Below are 10,522 nucleotides of genomic sequence, written 5' to 3' on the forward strand. Positions count from 1 at the left end.
TTTTTGTCATACTGAAAGCTGGGAAGAAAAATAATAGAATTGCAATTTCTTTTGTTCGATTTAAGCTCACTTTTGTACTATTATATTCTGTTTGCAAATTCCAGATTTTGATTTTATTCGATCAATTTCACTTTTCACTTTTATATTATGTTTCCAAATTTTAGGGTTTTGACTTTTATTGAATGTCATAGGGGAATTATGAGCCATGCAGTACGAATTTCAAATTCTCCAACGATGTAGGGAAGAAACCCTCTCATTTTATGGATTGCCAATCCCACAAACACATAACATTCTCAACGGGATTGAAAAATTCTGACACCGATGATACCCGCACTTTAGGGCTCGTTTGGATTGACTCGAGAAAAAATTCATTTTTATTTAAATACTTCTAATAAAAACTAATCAAAGTATACTTGAAAAACTATTTTGTGTGGTTGCTAAATACTTCAGTTTCTTTCGAAATGACTTATTTTTTAAATTAAATATTTGAACATGTGTTTCAAAAACATCCTTAGATCTTGAAAAAGCTAGAGAAGGGAGAATTTTGATTCGACTACGATGATGACGATGAGCGACAACGAGAAGAAAATTGATAATGGAAAGGAAAAGGAAGAAAAAATTAAAAAAAATTAAAAACCTGCAATCAATAATCGATGAAGAAAAAGATTGCGATGCACGATTGAAGAAACGAAACGAGATCAATGAACCTATCAATGTGGGAGAAAAAAAAAAGAAAGATTAACGCTCTGAATATATGTGATTTTATACCTGTTGATATTGTTGAAAGCGTTGACGAGCCTACTCTAAATTCACTCTAAATCTCACAAACTTTTAAGAGAAGAAACTTGTTCTCTTATAAAACTCAAGAACGCACAAGAGAAGAATATTGTTCTCTTGAAACTCGGTTTCTTTTTAAACTTCAATTTGCTTCTATTGATTTTGATTCTTTTCTCTTGCATACAAATGAGGGAAATGAACTCTTTATTTAGTATTCAAGAGACACTTCCTAAAAGACACAAATTAAATGACGTACATTTATACATATCATTCATGTACTTGAACAATTACATGTATCTTGAAATTAGAAATGTATCTAGGAATGTGTTATCCATAATACATCTAGCTTATTAATTTCTAACATGCCCCCTTAAGCTAGAATTCTTGGACTCCGAGCTTCTCTTTCATTTTCAAGAATAAGTCTGTCTTTAATGATTTTGTGAATATGTTTGCAACTTGATCTTGTGTCTTGCAATACTTGATATATACTTCTCCATCTTTGATCAATACTCTGATGAAATGATACTTGATGTGTACGTGTTTGCTTCTTCCATGAAAAACTGGATTCTTCGAAAGTAAAATAGATGATTTATTGTCACAGAACATGACCGTCCCTTTTTCTTGAGGACACTACAATTCTTGTAGTACCTTTCTAAGCCAAAGTGCTTGACAACTAGCTGTAGACAAAGAAATGTACTCAACTTCCGTTGTTGACAATACTACAACATCCTGCTTCTTTGATGCCCACGAAACTGCTCCAGAACCAATATTAAATACATACCCAGAAGTACTTTTGAAATCATCAATATTTCCTTCCCAATCACTATCATTGTAGCCAACAAGAACATTATCCATATTCCTTTTATAGGGGATTCCATGATCAACAGTTCCAAGAATATATCTAAAAACTCTCTTTCCAGCTTCCCAATGACTTCTCTTTGGTGATGCCATAAATCTACTCAATAGACTTACTGAGAACATAAGATCAGGTCTAGTTGTAGTTAAATACATTAAACTTCCAACAAGACTTCTATAGATGGTGTCATCAAAATCTTCACTATCATCGTGCTTGCTTAACTTTAAACCCAGTTCCATAGGAGTACTAGCAGGATAAGCATTCTCCATTTTGAACTTTATCAACAAATATTATGCATACTTCTTTTGGAAAATTGCAATCTCATTATCACCTTGTTTAACTTCAATACCAAGAAAGTAATGAAGTAAACCCATATCAGTCATATCAAATTCTTTCTTCATGCTCTCTTTGAACTCTTCAATCATCATGTTTGAATTTCTCGTAAAGATTAAATCATCAACATATAGACAAATCATCAAGAAATTACCATTTTCGTCTTCTTTGGTGTAGAGAGCATGTTCATATGGACATCTTCTGAAACCATCCATCAAGAAAAAAATCATCGATACGTTTGTACCAGGCTCTTGGTGCTTGCTTTAGCCTATACAATACTTTCTTCAATCGACACACCTTATTTTCTTCTCCAATTTTGGCATAACCAGGGGGTTGCTCAACATAAATTTCATCCTCTAAATACCCATTTAGAAATGCTGACTTGACATCCATTTGATGAACTTTCCAGTTATTTTGTGCTGCAAGGGTTAACATCAAACGAACAGTCTCCAAGCGAGTTACTAGTGCAAAAACTTCTTCATAATCCACACCAAACTTTTGAGTTTGTAACCTTTTACTACGAGCCTGGCCTTGTATTTTTACACTTTTCCATTTTCTTTCAGTTTTGTTCTATAGATCCATTTGACTCCAAGAGCTTTTCTATTCTCTGGTATTTAACTAACTCCTATGTCTCGTTTCTTCTGATTGCATCAATCTCTTGATCCATTGCATCTTTCCATTTCTCATCTTGAATTGCTTCTTCAAAGTATATAGGATCAACATCTGCAAATAAAGCAAAATCAGCATGTTCATCATCTTGTATTCTTCTTGAAGTATTATAGATCTCTTGAATATTTCTTGTCTTCCTTGGAGTAGTTTCTTCATCACTTGTGGAGTGTGATGAAGAAGGTGAAGTCAGTGGTTGAGTTTCTTCAAGCTCCAAGTCTTGAGCATCTTCTTTGCCATTCATGTCAACAAGTAATGGATTCTAGTCTTTATTTGGTGCATCCCATTGCCAAAAGTTTGCCTCATTGAACTTGACATCTCGACTTATAATAACTTTCTTACTTACAGGGTTGTATAATTTGTAAGCCTTGTCGATACAAGTTGCTTGAGACATAGCTAGCTTTTTGTTCTTACAATCCCTAATGATTTGGATCCCAAGAACATGTTGCACCTCTCCCAAATCTTTCATTTGAAATTGGGCTGTTAGCCACTTTTTAACATTAGCAAGGTATCCTACATCATTCCCAATGAGTAAGATGTCATCCATATAAAGTACTAAGAAAGTTACTTTATCGTTGATGATTTTATTGTATACAAAAGGTTCATCAACATTTTGGTCAAAAAAGATTTGATCGAAGTATAAAACCTAATATTCCAAGATTTGGATGCTTGTTTCAACCCATAAATGTATCAATTATGTATGCAAACTTTTTGCTCCTGATCTTGAGCTATGAACCCCTTGGGCTGAGATATAAAGATATTCTCTTCAAGATTGCCATTCAAAAAAGCTGATCATTTATCATATCTCATAGACATAATATGTAACTATGGATAAGAGAATTCTTATAGACTTAAGCATGGCAACGGGGGAAAAAGTTTCCTCATAGTCAACCTCTTCCTTTTGGGTATAACCCTTTACTACGAGTCTAGCTTTGAAGATATGTACCTTCCCAACTATATCTCCCTTTCTCTTGTAGATCCATTTACACTGTATGGGTTTAACCCTTTCAGATGGATCTACAAGATCCCATACTGAATTGAAATACATTGACTCCATTTCAAGGTCCATGGCTTTAACCCATTGGTCCTTGTCTACATCATTCATTACTTGCCTATAAGACAATGGATCCTCAACACCATCATCTGCTATGACAACCTGAGTTTCAGTTAAACCCAAGTAACGGTCAGGTTGTGCTACAACCCTCCCACTGTGTCGAGGCACTCTCAGCGATTGAGAAGGACGAGACTGACTTGAAGTGTTAGTCCCCTCATTACCTCTTGATGAAGGACCAATATCATCATCAACAACTCTTGTTTATTCTTCAGTAGCTTCATTTAATACTAATTTGCTTCGTGGTTTATGATCTCTCATGTGATCTTCTTCCAAGAATGTAATGTTTGTCGATACAAACACTTGTTTTCTTGTGGATCGAAGAATAGACCACCTCTCGTTTCCTTAGGGTAACCAAGAAATTGGCATAATCTTGAATGAGGTTCCAATTTCTTAGGATTTGTCATTAGCACGTGTTGAATGATGCGTTTGTAATATGCGATGAAATCTATAAGGTTATAATGCATTGTTTTATCTGGTGGAACCTAAATGCAAATTCAACTAGAGTCTTAGTAAGTCCAGGGTCCAACTAAGGGATTGCTTATAAAGCATGGTGAAACTAAAATTATGATCTTAATACAAATTGAAATGTTCAAACAAAGGGATGATTAGAGGTGTTATTTTAATTTAAAAATTTATGTAATGAAAATTATGCCCAAGTGAAACAGAGTGGATTATGGTTGTTGGTGAGAGATATGTGATGATAGGGTTGAGAAGAATTTTCACTGACATTTCCTAAGCAATGAAGGGGATTATGCGTTCAAGTGATGTACCCAATATTACGATCATCACTTCTCATTGTATTCGGCCACATTATCTTATCTCTAAGATGCATGCAATAAGTGCATTGTGCAAAAGATATACTTATTCTATGGAATATCTCCTCTTGCTTTATGAGTTTCAAATCTAAATTCTTTCAAAGTCAGGTTAAATTTACTTAGAACAATCTTTCGATTTATTCAAGTAATGCATATAAGCACACACAAAACAAGTTGATCGCATAATTCTCTTGTTGCTTAGTAGTGTTAGCTACATACTTCTCAACCCATTAGACAATTTAGCTAAGCATCATGGTGATGGATAAGATAAACAGAGGGTAGAATGAATATGTATTTATATTGTTAACGTTTGAATTGTCAAAGTCAAAATTACAATGCAAATACACTTTAAGAGAAAGAAAGGGATAGAGAATCAAGTCATGGTATGCAATGTCTTGATCCCTCTGACTCTACTAGCGACTGCTTCACTCATATTATCGAACAAGGTTATCCCTCCTTTACTTCCACAGGAATCCTGAGCTCTCGCTAAGTTATTTCTATGGCTGAATGGGAATGTTTTTTAGCAAAGTTTTTCTTCTCATAATTTTTCTCCTTATCTTTTGCATGGCGATTGCATGGGTATTTATAGTCGTCTGAGGATGCTTTTCTTTTCTCTTAATCATGATTGTGTTGATGGGCCACATTAAATTTCATACCCTGACACTCTGCCTGCAATGCGTCAGAAGTTCATTGACTCTTCAACGAAGTTCTCTTGTCAGCCACTAACTCAATCTGTGATTTGACTCCTACCGCTTTTTTCATGCTTCATTGCCATAGCTGATTATGTGATTGTATGTTTGTATATGATAGCTTTTGCTTGATCGCATCAGTAAGTGCTTGGTTCATGCGATCATGTGTTCGCTTGGTCATGATGGTGAGTTTTCTGCATAAACATAGCAATATAAGCCTACAATTTAAATATATCAGATTTTGAAGTTTTATGATCACATTCTTTGATTTTTATATGAATTCTTTCGTATAAGTGACATAATTTCATATCTTTTTCCTATTCTTGTAAATGAAAGAAGTACAATGACTTGTATTTCTACAAGTTATCACTAGACAATCCCAGATCCTGAAGTAGCGCAGACTAGGTTTATGACTCTTCCATAACTCGAAAGGTGTTTCAAAAACACTCTTCGATGGAATGTTGTTTAAGATATGATTTGCAGTCTCTACTGCATACCCCCAAAACGAGCTAGAAAATTGAGCATAGCTCATCATAGAACAAACCATGTTTAATAAGGTTCTATTTCTCCTTTCTGATACACCTTTTTGTTGAGGTGTACCAGACACTGAGAGTTGAGATTGGATTCCATGTTTTATAATATAGTCTTGGAATCTTAAATCCATATACTCTTCACCTCGGTCAGATCGAAGTGTTTTAATAGTTTTATGTAACAGATTTTCAATTTCTACCTTATACTCCTTGAAGACTTATGTTCCATTACGTATAGTAACTATACCTCGAATAATCATCTATAAAAAAAGATGAAGTGTTCATATCCTCCTCGAACTTTTACATTCAATGAACTACAAGGATTCGAATGTATGAGCTCTAAGGGCTCTTTGGCTCTACATTAAAAGGTCTTTTAGTCATTTTACCCTCAAGGTAAGATTCTTATAGAGGTAATGAATCATCTTCTAACTCACTTAGAAGTCCATTATTTTCCAATCTTCTGATCCTATCGAGATTAATGTGACCCAATATTAAGTGTCAAAGATAAGTATTATTGTTACTTGGAGAAATTCTTTGCCTTTTAGTTTGAGTATTAGCAGTCTTAAACATCTCATGATTTAAAAGTGCTTTTGTTTCGGTTGGTCTTAACATATATAAGTATTGGGATTGGTGTCCTAAATCTCTTGTAATCTCGTAGTTTGTAAACTTTATATAAACATATTGTTGTTAATAAAATAAGTGTTATTTTATCAGCATATACTCAATCCAATAAACTAAGATCCGATGTTATTTCATGTAATTTAGACAAGTGTGTAGAGACATACAAGTGGATCTTGTTTAAATAATAACCTAAACGGTCTGTAGTACATGGATAAGGTAGGGAACCTTATCCATGATGACATTACGGATACGACCCGCTTTGTAGGTGTTACAAGTGTTGTAAAGTGCTACAAATGATCTTATCCTGATCATTCATGTGGAGACATGTGAGCTGGGGTATCCTATACAAAGGGTTTGTATAAGACCGAACCACAAAATGATTAGTAACACCGTTAATAATAGAGACTTACATTTCACTAGGATGACTATAGGTGACATGACTTAAATCCTGAGTGGGTTGTGAACTCTTGCTCATGAAGGCAGTCCTTTGATTTGTATGGATGAGAGTGACCAGATTGCTAATTCAACAAGCCTACCATTTTGGGAATTCGTCTAATTGGGGAGCTGAGAACACAGCTACACAAGACAGAATTCATTCCTTCCTCGATGGAGGGGCAAGTAGATAAATTTCTCCCTTAAGGGTTGATTCCGGGTCTTGAACATAATGGCCACACACTCTCCTAGCTCGAGAGAGACTTAGTCATAGTTGAACTATGACTTATTGTTCATTAGAAGGATTTGTGGTACTTAAGGAGTTAGATGTAACTACAGGGACAAAATGATAATTTTGGCCCAGCTATAATTACGAGCAATTTGTGAAGGGTCATCGCATTGTTGATTGGTTATATCCAATAGAAATAAAAATGTATCTATAGTGCGAAGAGTGCAGCTGTCAGTCTATAATGGAGTGACCGATAGTTAACGGATGTTGGGTAATTTAATTAAAGAGTTTAATAAATTATTCGAGTATCGTTGGAGCTTTAATTTACAGGTCCATAAGGTCCCCTTTGTAGCTCAACAAGGATTTAATTGAGAATTAATTTTGGATTAATTTGAAGTGTTCAAATTAGTTGAGGGAACTAATTATACATTATATAATTAATTAAATGTATTATATATGTGATATAATTAATATAATGTATTTGATTACATTATAATTTAAGGTAATATGAGAGGAATTTGAATATGATTCAAATACTAATTATATAAATGAGATTCATATAATTAAATATAAATATGATTTATATTGAGAGAAATTCAATATTTGGATATGATTCAAATATCAAATATATGGATGAGATTCATATAAATGAATTTAATATAAATGTGATTTATGTTAAATGTCATGTATTGTTGAGAGAAAATAAAATCTATAGGTTATGTTGTATTTGATGCAATGTAAAACTATAGGCTATATGTTATATTTGATATAAATATAGTGTATATATATAATAAAGTAATTATTATTATTATTATTATTATATATATGAAAATTCTTATAAATAGAAAATTTCAAAAAATATTTACATTTCATAGCAAAAAGTTTCAAAAGTGCTTTGTAGTTTTGGAACTCTTTGGTATAAAGTATAAATATTTTTATATTTTTTTATATTTAAAAATGCCCCAGTATATATATATATATATATATATATATATATATATATATATATATATATATTATTAATTTAATTGAAATTAATTAAAATGAAGGAGTTATAACTCCCTTCCCTCATTCTCTCAAGTTAATGTATGTGGGATAGATAGGAGATTGACCTTCTTCCTCAATTATTTCTGAGAGAAGAGTTCTCTTTGGAAAAACTAAAAAACATAGAAGAAAAGTTATTCTCATCCATCTCTTCCTCTCCATCTCTTTTCCCTTTTCTAAGGATTCAAGTAAACCCACAACTCTTGCTTGAATACTTTATCCCAAGATAATACAGAGGGTTCTCAAGTGGTGGTGTCCCTTTTGAAGAGGGAGTTCCCTTCGTGGCTTGTACGAGGGAGTTCTTGAAGAAAGGGTTCTTCAAAGGTAAGGGTTTCTGAAACCCTAAGTATTTTTTTTAAAGTATGCTATAATTTATGTAAATGCATATCTTGTTGTTGATTTACGGTAAAACTTTATATTCAATGAAAAATGGAATTTGGGTTGATCTTTGCTTCCGTTCAAAGGATTTTTTTCGAAAATTTCCTTCAACAAATTGTTTTCTAATTTAGCCGAATAGATATATACCCCATTTTTTGAAATGAACGCTTCGTTACTTGTAAAAAATACTGAATACATATGTTCGATTAAGTAGGAAATAGATACTAAATTCCTTTTCATTTTAGGAACAATATATAGACAAATCTATTTCCAAAAAACAACTTTGTAGCTCCCACTGCACGAGCTAAAATGGCGCCTCCAGTTCCAACCTTGAGCGTCATTTCACTCTCAACAAGCTACTGGAAGGAACTAGTTCCCTGTAAAGAAAAACAAACATGATCAGTGACTCCTAAATCAAGTATCCAGGCATTGTGGTCATTTTCTACTAAACCTATTTCTAAAACAAGTAAATCACATATACCATCCTTTTCCTCCTTCATCTCAGCAAGGTACTTTGGGCAGTTTCGCTTCCAGTGATCTTCCACATTGCAGTGGAAGCACTTGCCCTTTTCGGCGACCTTGACCTTTCCCTTACTCATAGAGGGAGTATTCCCTTTTCCTCCTTTCTTCTTCTGTACCTTCTTAAGACAAGAAAATGAAGGTACAAGGTACAGACTTAGTTTCTAAGGATGAATCCTTATGGAACTTTCTAGAATGGGCAATATTTGCCTTTCCTCCTACCAGTTCCTTACCTTTCACAAGAGACTAATAGGTCTGCAACTCATTCAGGAGAGTCGTTAGGGTGTACTGAATTTTATTCATAACCACATTGCTCTGGATTGAAGAAAGCTCTTCAAAAGAGATTCCAGAATAAAAGACATTTGACTTTGCTTATCAATGACCACCCCGTTCATTTTAACCACATTGAACCGGACCATCAGGTCTAGAATATATTCTCTAACTGATTAGCCTTCCTTCATACGTGCATTATAACGCATTTGAGGGTCTCGTGCCAAATTTGAATGAACGGTTACCCAAACATACCCTGGAAGGACTCCATGATCTCATAAGCAGTGAGCATGGCCTCATGCTTTTTGTTGAGTACATCAGATGGACTCGTAAAGATTGGGCCTTTTCATTGGCTTTTGTCGCAGAGGTGCATTTCAAGTGAGGACCTAAGGACACTCCTCAGTTAAGGTAAACCACAAATCATTGATAACAAGAATTGTATTCAAATTCGATTTCCATGTCCTATAATTTTCGCAAGTTAATTTCTCGTTTTTAAGTAAAGCGATAATTGAGAAAGACATGCAAGATATGTTGAAAAACAAACAAACAAACGACCATTTTAATTATCTGTCTTAACCCATCACAGAAAACATCCAATCAGTTTAGCAAAACCAGACAATCATAAAATCCTAAACAAACCATTAATTTGATTTTGCAACGATATTGCATAGGTTTAGGACAACAGCCATCGAAGAGTGATTAGTTATCCCTCCTTTGAATTGAGACTATCTCAGCTAATTACTAATTCCAAATTAATCTTATTCCTATAGCTTTTAGCGGGTTAATCGGTCAATGATTCATTAACTCATTTAATTCATCTGTAAGTGTGACCCTTTCATTTTTTTTAATTGTAGAGGTATGCTTCAACAAGCTACTGTTCGGAAAGACAACAGTTGAAAATTAACCTAAGAAATCCGATTCATTTCTGAAGTTTGCGTTGTTCCAAAATCTATGATCAAACCCTCTGAAGGGATGGTCGCTCTAGAATGACAAGCAGGCGGATCATAAGATTCTCATGGTGCAACCTAATGAAGGAGACCGTAGGATACATTGACACATGACCTTCTCCCACTTACTCTGAACATTTTCCCTATTCACCTTGATATTGACCAATGCAAACACTTTCCGAAGGGAGGTCGCCCAAGGCGATACAAAGCCAAGCATGATTCTCATGGTGCGAACTCTTAAAAATATGAGAGCGTAAAAATGATATATGTTATATACCATTTTTCTCCCACTAACATGTTCT

General features: G+C 34.0%; 1 pseudogene; it reads right to left on the reverse strand.

The window, feature by feature from the left end:
• Window positions 1-1,152: 1,152 nt before the first annotated feature.
• On the reverse strand, window positions 1,153-1,902 carry LOC120068956 (secreted RxLR effector protein 161 pseudogene; annotated as a pseudogene).
• Window positions 1,903-10,522: the final 8,620 nt, after the last annotated feature.

The sequence above is a fragment of the Benincasa hispida genome, chromosome 7, assembly GCF_027475165.1.
Source record: "Benincasa hispida cultivar pf3 chromosome 7, pf3_genome.v1.1, whole genome shotgun sequence".
Taxonomy (NCBI): domain Eukaryota; kingdom Viridiplantae; phylum Streptophyta; class Magnoliopsida; order Cucurbitales; family Cucurbitaceae; genus Benincasa; species Benincasa hispida.